This window comes from Motacilla alba, chromosome 13 (assembly GCF_015832195.1).
Source record: "Motacilla alba alba isolate MOTALB_02 chromosome 13, Motacilla_alba_V1.0_pri, whole genome shotgun sequence".
Taxonomy (NCBI): Eukaryota; Metazoa; Chordata; class Aves; order Passeriformes; family Motacillidae; genus Motacilla; species Motacilla alba.
In genome coordinates, this window is record NC_052028.1 from 7,197,592 (window position 1) to 7,214,512 (window position 16,921).

A 16,921-nucleotide genomic window follows, 5' to 3' on the forward strand; every position below is an offset into this window, starting at 1 on the left:
GTCATTAAGGGCTTTAAGTGTCCATGTAACATGCTTTATGAGAAGAACAAGTGAAGTGTGCATTCATGCATGTTCCTGGTAAACTGCAGAGGACTGAGAAGAATTGCCACACTCTTGCAGTAGATAAAATGAGCACAGTTTTAATCATGTTTTAAGAGGAGGTAATGCTGTAAAGACTCAAATTGGATTTCTCAAATTTTTTTAATGTGTAAATACTGGGAATCTGTTCTCAGAATCCTTTGCTCAATTTCATAATCTTCAATATCACAGTAGGGAGGGAATATAGCACACAGACATCAAAGAGACAGAATTGTGCTTGCAGCTATTAGTTCTTACATTAAAAAAAAAAACCTAAAGCTAAAATTTAGAGCCAATAGGAGTCTAACTCTCCCACCCTCTTCAAAAACGCAGTCCAAGCACCACACCAAATAAACATTGTAAGTCCTAATACTGATTTTGAAGGCAGGTTATTTAAAAGGAATGTTCTGGCACTCCATGTGCATTTGACTTGCATTCTTTAAAATTTAAAATTATTTGCAGTTTCTTGAGATTACTTAACTCCTTATTTGTGATATATTTTCACAGAATCAAACAAAAGTCCAGTGTCTCAGGAGAGAAAGAGAATCCATGTCACCTATTTGTCTACGCAAGCCTTTATTAACAAAAACACCAAACTCAAACCCTGTGAGAAAGGGGATTAGCCCTACAGTGGAACATGCTTGAGGAGAACCTGCTACTGGAGTTTTGAAGATTTATCCATGATTTGCCATCAAAATAGTTTTTCTTTACTTCCAGTTTGTAGAAATATCTAACATCAATGGTGGGGATCTGAAACAAGCTCATATGCTGTGAAGACTTCCATGGTGTACAAAGCATTATTGGAATCTATTTCATACTCATCTGTTATTGTGAGCATAAAATGTGCAAGTGTTCCCCACTGCTGTAAATGTCAGCATGCTGGGGGCAAATGCTTTGATTTTCTATCAGCAAATAAGGTTAAACTATATAGTGTTTAATCATGCTTGGCGAGAGTGATGAACTTTAAGGAATGAGTTTCCTTCCAATCACTACATCTTCCATTCTGAAAAGCATTTACGGGATCCTGAAAAAAACTTCCTCAGCCTATAGAGCACTAAAATACAAACCATTTAGACATAAACATTACTGTGATTGAGGAAATCAGGTATTTGAGCATATAATATGCAAATAAACTTTGAAAATCAGACCTCTGATTTTCTGGCACCTCTAGGCAGTGAAATTTTCTGCATTTATAGAAGAGTATACATTATCTGGTAGGACACAGCCTAAAAACTGTTGATTTCTAAATAAAGCAATTGTATTTACCAGGCCAGAATGTAAGTGGTTAGAAGGTAGGAGTGCTCTGCTAGAGTAACTGAAGTCTGGGGTTTTATCAGTGTGGAGAATCTCACCTACACTCCCCACCTGCTCATTCCAAAAGGAAAGCTGCAGGTAAAGGCATGGAGGAGACTTGTACAGGGGTTTAAAAATATAAAATTTCAACTATCAAAGGCATAGTGGAAGATAATACTGGTAGTATCTTAGCAACCAGTGAAAATTCAGGAAAAGCTGTACAGGAAAATCAGCTACAGCCCATTTTAAGGCCCTCTCTGGTTTACATTTGTTATGTGTTTCTGAAACTGGCTTTTTAGTCACAGTATTTGAAAATATTTTTTATTGTAGTACTTCATCATCTTCAGTTTCTGCTGAGGGAAGATACATTTTTATACTTGGATCAGTAATTACAGATTTATTAGAGCAATTTCATTAGTGTGTGCCTGCCTTGAGGGCAGAGTAGAAGAGCCAGTAGTGAAAGGAGGGGTTGGTGCTGTGCCCTGTGGGGTCAGTGGCAAACACAGAGACAGGGCCTGCCTGCCCTGAGAATCAGGACAGGTCTTATGTGATAGCTTCACCTTTTTTTCTGATTACAGTGGTTTCATCAGTGTAACTACAGTCTAGATTTTCAGGATTTCTGTGGTCGCCCCGCTATACAAAAAAATTACACTTTTTTTTTTTTTAATCATCTGAAGTAAAGATGTTTGTTTCATAGCAGTCAAGGGGCTTATGGCAAAATTTTATCACAATGCAGAATTAATATGGCATCAGCCTGTTTTCAAAACATCAGATTTCTGTTCAGTGCTTTTGGTATAAAAATGCAGAAATCTTGAAGGAAAATGGAATTTGCAGAGTTAGTCAAATATGAGAATAATTGATGCACATAAATGCCAGTACATTAAAGATTCATATTCACTTTGTTGCTCTTTGATTGTAGGAGTTTCAGCACCTATTGCATGCTATTATTTCTATCATTTTTAACCTCCATTATAATGGCAAACATCAAAATTTGAAAACTATTTCATTGAAAGTATGTCCTTAAATATGTTCTATTTGTTACATATACTAATGTTTGATTCTCATACTGGAAACTTACAATTACCTAAGGAAAAGCAGAAAATAGCTTAAAGTGAAAACAAGTTTTGTTTCAGATATCCAAAGTCATTTTGTGGGCAACCCTCTGTTTTGCAATTTATTCAGATCTGCTTGCTGTTCAGTGATAAATGAAAACCTTTCTAAAGATTGACAAGAAATAGGAAATTATCCAGAATCCCCTAAATGCTCACCTTCAAGAAATATATTGCCTTAATAGACTTTATCTTGCTCTAATCAATACAGTCTCAATCGAACAGATTGTTTCAGCTCACAAAAGGCAAGCAGACAATTAATTGTAAAAACATTTTTATTGGCTTGTGTATAGTTCTTTCTTTGTTAAGCCACTAATGGCTCAACTGTGTTAAATAATCAGACTCTTGGGAAGAGGAAAATAAATCATTTTACTGAATTTCTGATAAAGAAATTGTATATAAGTAGTTTTAATCATGTTTCAATAAGACTTAAACTCTATGTATTGAAACTCTCTGTTACCAACAGTAAGGTGTTATAGGTCTTGCTATTTACTGTGAATTCATCCCTCTCCAGGGCCTTTTGTCTAGCTACCTGACTTGGAGCTGGCTCCAGGGCAATTTTTAATTAGTATGTTGAGGTTAAGTTGTTGCTCGCTCGCTCCCCAGGCTGTCCTTGGCCAGCCCCCTAAGGATGGTCTTCCCTCAGCACAGAGGTCCCAGGCCAGAAAGATGCAGGTGCCAGCAGCAAAATGGATCATTGTGCTGCTAAAACAGAAACAAAACGTGCCTTGGCAAATGTCTTTTTTCCAGAGCTATCTGTGCAACAAATGCTTTAAAAGTTTCTCCTTCTGCTACAGCACTGAAACAAAACCAAAATGCACAAATACCTCAAACCCACCAGGTCAGGCTGCCTTGCAGGCCCACATCCCCTAGCAGGGTCTGGCCCTGGGGAGCTCTCCCACAGGTAAACAAATGATCTGCTGTAGGTTTCAGCAGTCACAGGTGCCACTCAGGAATTCTGACAGAGGAAAACACCTCCAGGAAATGGGAGCCATCTCTCCATGCTTCCCTCCCAGACGGTAAGAGGAGATAATAATCCTTTCCTCTACATGGAACAAGTGATATGAGAATAAGCAGGCTTTAAGCTGTAGGGGCAGGAATGTTGGCAGAGGGAGAGGATGCTAGGCAGAAAATATTTGTGCCAAATGTGGAGAGAATACAGATCAGATTTATCAGGAGAAATCCCTACTATTGTCTTTACCTTATGACAACTAAATTTCAGAGGGAAATGTGAATAGATTCACAATTTAAACAGTACTAATGCCAATAGTTAACACCTTGGACAATAAACTGGAATCAGCCTCTTGAGCAAGTACAAACATTCATCAGCACTGTTTCATGTCCTGCCACTCCAGCAGCTGACACCCATGACATTCAAATTTCTTTAAGTCTTTCCAGACAATAGTAACAAGACCCTAATGGACAGATTGCACCTGTCCATTAGACTAAATTGACTAGTTTATTGTCTTCATAGTCTTTTGAAGAGTGATAAGCAACAGCTTGGGTTAACAGAGAAGATTTCTGGATTACAGCCTTCACATCCATCCTGGGAGGGGGCTGATGCTGCCCTCTCTGGTTTGGAAACATTCAAATGAGACTGACTGCCAGCAGGTGATGCTACATGAGAAAGCTTCTGAGCTGGGATTCCAGATGATGCCTCAATCCCTTTATTTGAACAATAAGGGAAAGAGTGGCCGGAGGAGTAAGGAGAGGTAAGCACTGTGTTAATACCTGGAGACCAATTAACAGCAGAGCGTGAGCTGCTCAGGATCCCTGAGATGGTCTCAATACAGAAGATGAAAGTTTTCATTTTAGGTAACTCTGAGATTCCACTCAGGGCAACAGGCAGCTAAGCAGGGGGTGGCATTCACACTAGCATACTGATCCAGCACCCTGTCTTTCAGGGAGACTGGGAAGAGTCTTGTTTTTCATGTATTAAGTACTGAGCCCTCAAGATAAGAATCTCACCCGGTCATGCAAGGTACCAAGGGGTTTTTTTTCTTCTCAGAATGTCTATGAAAAGTGATACTCAGTAATTGAAAGTAAAATAATGAGAAATACTCCCCCTTGTTTTTTGTACTTTATGGGTAGCTTTTTTTTTTTTTCAGCAGCAATGACTTTCTGCAGACACCTGCTGCACTTGCAAACACAAATTTTTGCCTGCTCACTTATGCTGGGCAGGATCCAAGATTCCCAGAAAGAAAATCCTTACCAGGCAGTCAAGTGGGCAACAGTGCTACAAATAGTTCCCTCTCGGCCAGAAGCTGAAGGCTTTATTTATATATGTATGTGTGTATATATATGATGTATACATATTTATATATCTTCATATTTAAATATGTATACATCATACATACGTGTATTTTGATACAATGGATTGAAATGGCTGGACATGGCAGCTTGCTGTCCCCAAATAAATGTGAGATAAAGCCTGCTGAGCCCACACCCAGCCACAGCCCTCCCAGGGGGGCAGGGAGTGCCTGATCGAGGCCAGGGGAGGAAAAACGAGGCAGAGACTTCAGAGGTGAGCACACGGTGGCCATGAGCAAGCAAAGAGGCAACCAAGTTTTGCACCTTGCTGCAGATACCAGCAGGTTTCTCTTTCTAAGTCACTGTTTCTTGCACAGATGCAGCCCAGATTTATATAATGTTTTATGAAATGAGTTTCCATTTGCAATCCCCATCCTTTGCCTTCTTGTTTCTTCTTCTTCTTGGATGTTTTCTTTCTGCTTCTTATTTCTCGAGGAGATCTGTAAACATGAAAAGCAAGAATGGAACAGAGCTGAGCTAATTAACAGCTGTGTTAAGCTATTATTTACCCTGCACAGGAACACATCTTAAATCGATGCCAGTTTGGATGACAGAAATGATACTGGAAGAGACAGGCCAAAGCCTTGAAAGCCCATCAACACCCTCTTTTCAAACTCACGATTTTGCTTCAGAACAGTCCACTGAGAGACATTTCCCGGCTCCATAGGTCCCTCCCTGGAGGAAAATTTTTAGAAACGCATTTCTCACCAATTCCAGGTAAATGAAATCACCTTGTGAACAGTCTGAGTCAGTGCAGCACGATTACTATTTCAAACAGGGAAGAAAGAAATCAGGAAATATTTGTCTTAAGGAAAAAAAAAAAAAAAGGAAAATAAAGAGAAAAATTTACAGGACATTTGCTCTTTTCCTCCTTTTTGCTGTCATAAAATTCTAATATTACCTGTTATGGCACCAGCTACTGGGAAGGAGCCAGAAAAAAACAGTGCTTGCTCTGGTTAAGGATACATATTTTCAGCATTGACTCATCTGTCCTGGCTGCCCAAGCACATCATGCACATACATATGTTTGTTACACAGACTGGGTTCATGTGGGTTTGCAAGGGCTCTGACTGAGTGTGGAGGAGGTTGCAAAGATGCACTTCAGCTCAGCTGGTCTGCATTTCAGTGCAGGCAGCAAAACAAGAATAACTACAGCTCAGGTTCAAAGCTGTGAAACTTGTTACATTTTCTGGATCACTCTATGTTGTTGCTCATGCAGATACATGAATTTGCTCTGAAAGCAACATGGAAAGACTTGCATTGGCTTTATGAACCAAATCACAACTGGCAAAAAATGCAATCTGAACTTGCATGCAGAAAGGAAAAAAGCCTCTGTCAAAATGAAAGCAGGATGTTTGGTTGGACACACTGCATCAACATTACAAGCTCTCATTTGCTCAGCAGACTGAGGTATGGCAGTGTCACCTAGCAACTTCTGAAGGGCATTCAGACTTGGCCATGCTGAACTCCACAGAAAAGCCTGTACACATTAACTTACAAACCAATATGTTTTATAAATTTGTCAAAAGCATCACATTTGATATTAAAAAATTAACACTGTACAGGAGGAAAGGAATCAAAGAATAATTGTCATGCTGGCAGTAATGCAGTGGGGGGAGTGGAACTTCTAAACATGAAATGCTGTAACCCTGGGAAATAAAGGTGTGCAATTCCAAAGTCTCTCCTCTGAAAGGTGTACAGGCACGCCCAGAAGATTTATAGACATGTATGTATGAAGGTGTCTATGTACATTACTTTAGAAAGGTTCCATGTTTTTTCAGGTACTTATATTAGCTCATTTTCCAAGTACTTATATTTGTTATGTTTTGTCCAAAGTATTTAATACTTCCTTGTATGTACAATTCCTTATTCTTCAGTAAGTCTGTACTGAGCTGCTCTCAGCTCTCAAGAAGATCAAGGCATGGAGCATCATGGTGGGCTGCACTGTTAAAATCCAGTCACTTCCCATGGCATTGGCACTGCCAGGACTAATGGAGAAGATAAATCTGTGTGGAAAAGTTAAGCCAGAATGAACAGGCATGGTGGGCAGCAAAACTTGGGCTGATTTTGGCTGATGGATCAGCTCTGGTGAGGATCAAGTCAGCTATTCAGTCTACAGTCTGTGAGCTTAAACTACAAAAAACACAAGAATTACTAGAAGTTAATTTAGGATTATAATAACAACTTTAATAGGGTATTTTGAGTGGTTCTACATGAGGCAGGTTTAGGCATTCCTCTGCACAGCTGAAAATAAAAAACGTCCCTTGCAGTGATTTTCTAGGTTTTATTTTAATTATTAAAAGCTTTTAGAGAAGAAAAAAAAGGAAAATTTCTGAAGAATTTTCATACTTGTAATGCACCAGGGCATTTGCTAAAAGTAAGGGGAACAGAAATTCTAGAAAAAAACAGGAGTGGGTGCACATCACATTGCATTGTCTGGCTCTTTGTGATTTCCATTCACCCACACAGAGTCTGCAGGTGAATTAGCTGCTCCCTGCAGCTCACCCCTGCACTCTGGCTTCTCTACACTTGCAGCCATTAGTCACCCACAGGTCATGCAGAGGGACTGCTCCAAGGTGGGGGAAAGAGCAGGTGCCAACGGGCTCTGCCTGCAGGCTTGTCTGAACAGGCTGTTCCAGAATACATCTAAGAAGTCTGCAATGATTTAAATCAAATCTGAGCCTGAAAAAGAGAAGAAGTTTGAGTGTAGGGGGAAAATAAAAAAAAACTTAAATGGAAGCAAGAGTGGAAAAATCTTTTACAATGACTCTTAAATGTCTCCCCTCCAAAACTTTTCCTCTGTTGCTTTCCTCTCATCTCCTGTGACTCTTGGGCTTAACCTCCTTTCAAACACCTGGACAGGCTCTGTGGGGCCCACCTGGCTTTGAGACTGTCTGTATTCCCAGGTGGCTGCTCCCTCCCCATGCAGGAAGGGCTGGCAGGATCAGATCTGTAGGGCAGCAGATTTCACACAACAAACATGATTGAGGACACTGATTATTCCTTGAGCCCTCTGTAATTCTCATTTCAAGTAATTTTCAAGTAATTCTCATCTCAATTAATTTTCTCTTACTGTGGCTGAGCCACGGGCAGAGCTGAGGTACCCAGAGCCCTGCTGGACCCTCCAGCTGCAGACTCTCCTGCCTGCCAGGCCTGCAAAGTGGGGGGGTGGCGGTGTCTGGGGGTGTCCTGTACAAAATAAAAGCACTGTTACTACTACAGTGGTTACACACTAAATCATTACCCCTTAATAACATGGAAGGTCTGACCTCAACCTACACATTTATTTATGCTGGGTCATCCCCATGGCCTCACAAACCAAAATTTTTATTGAGCAGTATTTCTCTTACACCACCTATATATATATATAAAACAATTATATAGAATGAATGATGGTAATTAGAAACTAAATCTGGCCTTGCTGCCTCCAGTCAGAACATTTTCTACTCCATGGGCTAAGATGAAACCACACCAGATCAGTGAGACAATTTTTAATCATAACAATGCTTCTTATCTCCCTGTTCTTCCCTCAGCTCCCTTCCAAGGCTGATATTTTCTGTGAGAGAACATAAGCAACTTGTTTTCTCCTAAAGTCACTGAGCAATGTAGACTGCCCTGCAAAGACCTGAACAGGCAAAAGCCTTGCTGCCTGGAAACCAAGTGTGATAAAAAGTGAAGTGACACCTCTCAGCAACAGCTGTTCCCACGGGATGGAAGGTGTCCTGTTATCCTTCCATGCTCTTGGGGAGCAGGAACAGCCTGGAACCAAGCAGAGGACACCAGAGCAAAAGAGTTTCCAACACACAGTAGCAGAGAACTCCCCTTTGGATCAGCAAGAACATAACATAGGATCCAGCAAAAGAAAGAGTAAAAACCATTTATTTGATGGGGTTTTTTCTGACCAACAAATTAATCACTGGGGCAGTTATCAATATTACATATTATATGCCTTTCCAGAGTTTTTGGTTCTACATTCCTGTGGTGCCTGAACAGCAGGCCTGTAAAGCTTCATAGACTGGACTTTGGCTCAATCAGACAAAGCTACCAGCCTCTCCTAAGAATAGAATCCTGTAACAGGGAAAAACAGCTTGTTTCCCTGAGAAAGGGTTCGAAGATTGGGACTGCTTCTTGCCCCTCTATAAGCTACTCTAAACCATCAAAGAGAAAAATGCAAACAGTATCTGAAAACAGATGCTTGTCAGCATGTAGGCATCTCTGGTGAACTGACCAAGTGTTACAGGTAACAATTGTCACTGACCAATTAGAAATAGGCATTATATATTTGTAAAACTCTATATAATGGGACATGGGAATAAACCTTTACTTTTCTTGGCTTCATGAACAAGAGTGTGTCTAGTCTCTCTAAAGTGAGGTCAACAGCAATTCCTTCCATCTGCAGTACAAACTGTCTCTGCCTTTTTATTTTTTAAAGCTTCCCTTTTCACCTCAGCACTACTTTCACTAACAAATAGACTACATCTTTCTGCTTCTTTCATTATTACTTTGCTCTACAGCTGCTGGAGAAAAGTGATGCTGAAGCAAACCCAGACTGCTACTGGTTACTTCTGTAACCCCAGAAGAAGTTTGGTTTTCTTCATCAGAACTAAGTTCCCATTTAGGAGACAGATGGAAAAAAGTTCAATTAGTTGTACAAATACTTCACAACCATGGGCTGATGAAGTCAGCTTCAGTTTAATGCTTTCTCCTGTGGTGATGTTGTAGCACCAGCCACTTGCACTTCTTCTCATTGATAGAAGAAAGGTGGTGAGAATTCACAGAAAATTCAGCATTGATAGAAAGATGGCTGGTGGGTGGGATACAAGGCAGAACACCCTGACAAGTGCCTGGCTGACAGCACAGGGAGGTACTTGTGAGCTGATGAGCACCAGCAGCAGTGAGGGAGGGGAGGTGACTGGAAGGCACAGGAAACCCAACGCACCTTTCTCTGCAGTGTGTGCAACTGCAACAGAAAATCAGTTTCTGTTCTAAATTGTTAAAAAACTCTTTGTGTTTATCAAAAAAAAAAATGCAAATCATGTAATTTAGATGACTGGCAGCTGTAATGGGCTGTAGAATGGTACTCTGCCAGTTTAAGTGGGATTGGGAATGCAATCTGATCTCAGAGCTGAAGAAAGAGCTCACAACTGAGGTTAAAGGCACAGAGACAGAACAATCTCCTGTGGAGCATCCCCAGACTAACAGTGGCAGGGGGTTAATGGGCCTTTCCAAAAGAAACCTCCTATTGATATGTCCCCAGTTTTGCTCCTAATGGCAGGGCTGAAACTGGAGGCATTAGATCAAATCACAATTCCTGATAAATTTATCTTCAGTGGTGGAAAAGGCCACTCCCTTCTACTCCACTAGCAGCTGTGGTCTGCTGATTGAGAGGGTCTGCCAAGATGCTGATATTGCATTTCCATCCAGAGCTTCCATGCTGGGCTGGAGCTGCAGTCAGGTCACACAGAGACAGAGGAGAGTCTGGTGAAATTCCCCAGAGAAGGAGTTTTTCCTCACAGCTGTTCTGGCTCTTATGCACATTCCTCTGTGATCTATCCCTGGGCAAAGGCACACAGGCTGCTTTTATCTGCCAGTGACAGCCAAGGTCACTGTTTGACACTGATGTGCAATGGTATTCCTGGGCTTCATCAGCCCCCTGAGCATGTGAATCACACTGTGGGTGGCTCGAGCTCCTACAGACACCAAAGGATGACCAGCTCCCCTGTCTCTCCACCTTCCTGCCCATGCACACTGAGGCCTGGGACTCAGGAACTTTGGGAAGCCCTGCACCTCCCAGGAGGCTGCAACCCCCCCTGGCTGAGGCACACGTGGACATCCCTCCTTCCCTGCATCCCTCCCTCCAGAGAGCTTTGTGCCCAGCCCCTGCAGCCCAGCCAGCCCCAACACTGCTGCACATTCCCACGTGTGGAGCCAGTTCTCTGCCAGCTAGCACCAGCCTGGGGACCATGGGCCCCTGCCTTCAGTGCCATTCACCCACCATCAGCTTCTCCTGAAGGTCAGCCCTTCTGAATTCCCACACAGCTACTCACAGACAAAATAACTAGCTCACAGACATTTTATTTTTCTTTTTAAGAAACCTTGTAGTATTGCAGTTCGCTCTACTTTTCTCGTTTTATTAATTTTGCTATGGCAAAATGAAAGCTGATAAATTAGAGACTTTTGTAAGGCCCACAGAAAATTAGGTTATATAACATCTTTTTTATTTATTTAGCTTGATATCAAAGTTGTTTCTTATCGTTCTTCAGGTATATTGTGCTCAGGAAAAAATTCAATTTTCTATTCAACAAGGAGGAGCTGATTTTTCTACTGCTGATTTTCTGTCTTTTTCTCAATTCTCACTCTGTTATTGGGAGAAAAATAACAAGCTTAGCTGGAGCTGGAGGAACCCTTCCAGCTTTGCACGTCACGCCGTGCCATTCCTCACACGATCCAAGTGGTCCACCTATTGGGCTCTGCTCGACAGAGCAAGCACCAAAGTCAGAAGTACAATGATGTTTTTCTTGACACAGTTACTTGCTGATGCTGACAAACAGAGTGACAGCTGTGCCCTTTTTAGGGCGAGATTTGTGCAGAAAACAAAGTCAAAAAAATAATTTCCTCGGGCGTTTTTCCCCCCTCTCCTGCTCTGCTCCTGCAGTCCCAGCTGTGCTGAGCTCCCGGGAAGCAGCCAGCCTGGCTGGAGCTGCAGATGGGTCCCACTTTCCCAGTCCCAAATCCTGCTCTCCATGGCTTCTATCATGTCTTGAATTGTTTCCACCACAAAACAGGGTTATTTTACATAAATTCTGATGGGAAGAGTGAGCAGACACATCTACACCCCCAAAACTGAGAGGAAGTAAGACGGAAGGAGAAGCAGGAGGGTAGCTGGAGACAGAGGTACCTCTTGGGAAACCCAGCAGGGCTGTAGGGTTTGGTAGGGTTTGGTAGGGTTTGGCCCCTTTCAGATTTACACCTGGCAGTGCCAGGCACAGCAGGATGGGGAGCATTCAGCCACCTCTGGCTGACACTCACTGGAAAAGCTCAAGGCTCCTGCCATGCTGCATTTCTGTGGAAGGATCCAGCAAGGAAAAACAGCAATCAGCAGGAAGCAGGCTTTGGGGTGCAGCTGAAATGTCCTCTCTCTGCTCTTCCCTGTGGCCACAGGCTGAGCAATCTCAGCCCTTTGCCCTGCTTCCCCCAGTCGGGCTGGAGACAGTGTGACAGGTGCACGAGAGCCCTAACAGTACCCTGATCCACCTGCAAAACACAGAAATACCAAAAATCCTGAGGAAAATCCACCTCTGCCTCTCCCACTTCACCGTCAGCAGAGCAGGTCTTCCAGAAACCACACGGCTCCCGGGGAAAGCAGAAGCACAGGCAAAGGTGATTTGCTCAAGGCTACCAGCCCAGTTACTGGTGGTTGCAACCACTGCAAATTTCATGTGATAGCTGTCATTTCATGGCTCCATTCCACCCAGAGAGCAGCGTGGGCAGCAGTGCCGCGAGTCACACACCGAGGCACGAGGAGAAGCTGGGGGTGCTCACGGGCAGGCTGGGGTCTGCTGCCCACGCAAGGATACGTGATGCTAAATAGGACCAAGGCATGTGGCAAAAGGTGTGCATCACTGGGAGCAGGGGCAGCGGGACAAATGGACAGTTGTGTGAAAGGACACCTGTGTGCATGGACACCTGTGTGGATGTACACCTGTGTGCATGGACACCTGTGTGCATGGACACCTGTGTGCACCTGTGTGCATGGACACCTGTGTGTATGGACACCTGTGTGTATGGACACCTGTGTGAAAGGACACCTGTGTGCATGGACACCTGTGTGAATGTACACCTGTGTGCATGGACACCTGTGTGTATGGACACCTGTGTGAATGGACACCTGTGTGCATGGACACCTGTGTGAATGTACACATGTGTGCATGGACACCTGTGTGCATGGACACCTGTACACCTGTGTGTATGGACACCTGTGTGAATGTACACCTGTGTGCATGGACACCTGTGTGAATGGACACCTGTGTGCATGGACACCTGGGAGGGGCACTGTGCACTGAAGGGCCTGAGCAGGTCTCTCTCACGGCAAAGTGCTGAAAATATGTAACTACTGGAATAACTAATCAGGACCTGACCCAGCAAATAGATAAGTAATTGCTGGAAGGCCCCAAGGTTCAGCTCCTGAGCTAATGCTCTAACTGTGTGTGTTAATCTCAATTATGCAGAAAAGCCCATACTTACTGTAATTGCAATCTTGGTATTTGATATGTGTAACAGAAAGGGACAAGTCAAGTGAATGTGTGGGTGACACCACTGAGAGAGAGCACGGAGAACACCGACAGAAGTCCTCATCTCCTTTTTGGTTTTAATAAAAAGAGAGTGTGACATCAAAACTCCTCCATCTCAAGAATCTGCCTTCCCTGGGTGCCATGGTGCTGCTCCAGAAGCACCCAAGTCAGCAGAAGGGGCCATGAAATTAAGGTCTCAGCAACCTGGAAACTTCAGGGCATCATTCCAGCATTAAACTGGAGAAGACATGGTGGCTATCTGTGAAACCAGGGGAAGGACAATAAACTCAGGGCAGGGGAGAGGGGCTGGGGCACGAGGCAGGTGGCAAAACAAACCTGAATTGCTTGTTTGGAAGGAAAGGAAAGGAAGGAAGGAAAAGTGGGAGGGAAGAAGTCAGTTGTTTCTCAGCCCAAGACACAAGATACCAGGAAATTTTCCCAGTGCATAGAAATGAAACATTACAGGAGAGAAATACTTTCTATATCTGTGGGTGCTTACATGTAATTTGGGGCATTAATGCAGCTGGAAATGACCCTAATATCACACTAATCAATTGTGATTTTCAGTATGACTTTCTATCCCGTTTCTTCTTCACACCTACTGGCCTGAAAATGGCAGTTCACCTGTTCAGATTTCATCATTAGATCTGGAAATTATCAGGTTTGTGCTTATATAAATATAATGAAAAAAAATCAGTTCTTCTGTTTAAACAAAAAGTAAAATAAATCCTTACACTTCCTTTTCTTTTTTTTTTTTTTAATGACAACAAAACTGTAAACACAGGTAGGAAAATAATTAATGCTTTCTAAGGAACTGTCAGGTGTGAAAAATATTGGAGGCTCAACAACCATATTAACGCTATGAAAAGTGTTAGACAGCAGATTATAAGATATGTATGACAGAAATTAAGACAAGAAAATCCTGTGCAAACACCCAATTTTTTTTCTTCTAGAATTAGGGCTGATACCCAGCAGCTGGCCGAGGGGATAGGGTCCAGGTCCACCTAGGCAGAGAGCCTCACCAGCAGTAAGTACCCCCAGGCAGTCCCACAGGAGCTCTGGGAGCATTGCTGTCTGTGTCAAAAAAAGGGCAGAGTTGTCTCATCCCAAAGACAAGTGAGTTCCTACAGCCATGCTCCTTTGTGACTCTGAACATGAACACCCCCCAAAAAGGTCAGGTTCTACTTGTTCTCCAGTGTCTGTAACCAGGCTTAATGAGCTGGGGTACTTTTCAAAGATGACCTGTCTGTGCTGACTGTGGTGCTCCCAGAGGAGCTGGTTTCAGGGATGACCTCTTCCCTGCCCCTCAGGGCTGCATGCTTTAGCTCCAGGTGCTTGGCATCCTGCCCGAGTCAGGTATGGGGAAAAGGCACTTAGTCCATCCAGCTGTTGATAAGCCCAGTGAAGAGTATCTGCCATGTCAGTCTATAGATAAAGGACTGTGACAGGAAAACATACTTTTCTGTAATAGCCTGAGGTTTTTGCTTTTAATCAAAAGCAAAATAAAACCTCTGAAATGCATCAATTTCCCATTAGAACTGGAAATGTAATGACATCCTACGATATTGCCTTTACATTTTAGTGTTCCGCTGACATTTCAGGAATTAAAAATGAAAAATTAGCTTTCAAAAAGCAGGATCTTCTTGATTAGAAAAACTTGTTGAAATTGTAACAGAAAGATCAGAACAATTTCATTAGTCTTCATTAAAGAAAATTAATATTATTTCTATTCCCTCAACATACAATCATCTATTACAATTATTAATATTGCAGATGTTTCTTTTGTCCCAGCATTTAATGTATAAAGCTGCAAACCTTCTTGCATGAAAAACAACTTATGATCTCTAGAATGACACGCAGTTCATCTTTTTTAAGTTCATTAATTTTCTGTAAATAGGGCAGAGTCGCTTTGCATTGTTCGCATTAATGGAGAGCTCAGAGCAGTTTACCCTCTCACTACTTATCATTCATTTGGGTGATAATTTTTAAAAGCTTTTAAATTAAAATGGTAAAGATAGTTAGGGGAAAGATACAGCTTTTCAGAATGTTTCAAGCATGATAGATTATCCCAGCAAAAAAAGATGTTTCTCATTTAAGAAATGTGCCAGCGCTGCCTGCACTCCAACCATTGCATTTCAAGGTATTTTTCAAGCTCCCCCTTGTTTTAGGCGGCTTGCCCATATCCATTTTGGAGCACAATTGAACCAGCCTCCTGCCTGAGTCCCCCCCAGGGGCTCAGCCTCACTCAGCTTGTCCCAGGACAGCTGACAGCACCGGGGTGGTGGCTGCACCCTGGGGCCTGGGCTGGGACCAGTGACCCATCGCAGCGTGGGGAGCCAGGCCATGCCACCAGCACAGCGACGGTGACACCTCTGGCTGAACTGGTCACCCTCAGCCTCTCTCAGGGCAGGATTCAGGGCAGAAGGAGCTGGCACAAGGTACACCTGGTACCACATTTGCAACCTCTTTTATGCATGCTCTCCTCATGAAAAATGCCTGTGTTTGTGGTAAGAACATTGCAGCCAAGGTATTGAGGAAGGAGCCCCTGTTTCCTTGGTTGTCACCCTTCTGCAGTGAGACATCTCTCAGCCCTCTATTCAACAAGGGAACTCTTCACCACATGTCCCAAAGCCCATGGGAGCTCCTCAATCCCACACAGTTCTGGCAGCAGCCTGCAGCTGGGACAGTGCCTGCGGGAATGCTTCTCTGGGGAGCTGCTCCTCAGCTCAAGCTTTTTTAAAACTTCTGTGTTTCTGGCAATAATCATTCATTGTGTTGCAATCCAGGTGCCCAACATACCAGTCAGGCACTTTTTGAAAATGAAACTTCACTTAAAATAAAAGAAGATGAAATGAGTCCCCAGCACACATCCAGGCAGGTGAGTCTGTTCTGCTGTGGCAGGAGCAAAGCCATGGATCCAGTAGGCTGATCTACACTAGAAGTGGTACATTTTGTTTGGTTGGATTTTGTTTGGAGCTCTGTGATAGACGGTATCAGTGTGATGTGTTAACTTTTCAACCAGCATCTCCCTCTGCTCCTGCAAGAATTTTGGTTGCCTGTCACAGGGATTTGGGATGGGTAGGAAAACTTAACTAGCTCTGGGGAATGATTTCATTTCCTTTCAAAAATCTGCTTAGAGGCTCTGAGTCAAGAAGGATGAGGAAAGGCAAAACCAACCCAAAACAGTTGCCCATAGTGGCAGCTCCCCTGACTATGGAGCGAGCCCAAAAGCCTGGCTAACTTAGACATAGGCTTGGTGGGCCTAAAATTAAAACAGAAAGCAGCCAATACTCCCTAACTTCACTCAACTATTTTAAGAGACATTTAAGTCTCCTTCTAGAACCGTTGTCACCTCATCAGTTTCCATTTCTAAGCCAGAGACACTTTCAAACCCAGTTCCAATCTCAGCCTCGGCTGGTGATCCTGCTCTAAAGCTCACACACCAGCCTGAGGCCACATTTCAGCCCACCCCCAGGCAATTTTAGTGCAGGCACAGGGGAATACTGTCACAGAAAGCAGAATCAAACTGTCAGTGGCCTCATTAAGAGGGCACCTCAGTCCCCTCTCCTGGAGAGCAGCACACGGGTCTTTAGCAGAACCAGAGCAGCCCAGGCTGGGGTGAGCCCTCCTGCACTGGCAAAGGAACCAGCAGAGAGCAAGGTTTGTTAGTTCATACCTTGCCTTTCCTAATGGATGTTACAGATATAAGTCCTGATTTTTTGTCAAATGGGCAGCATATGATTTCCCAGCCAGCTGTGCCCAGGTGTGAACAGACAGAGCTCCTGTGAGCTGTGTCAAACTGGGAGAAGGCATTTAGAGCTCCAAGGCTCACCCTCTGCT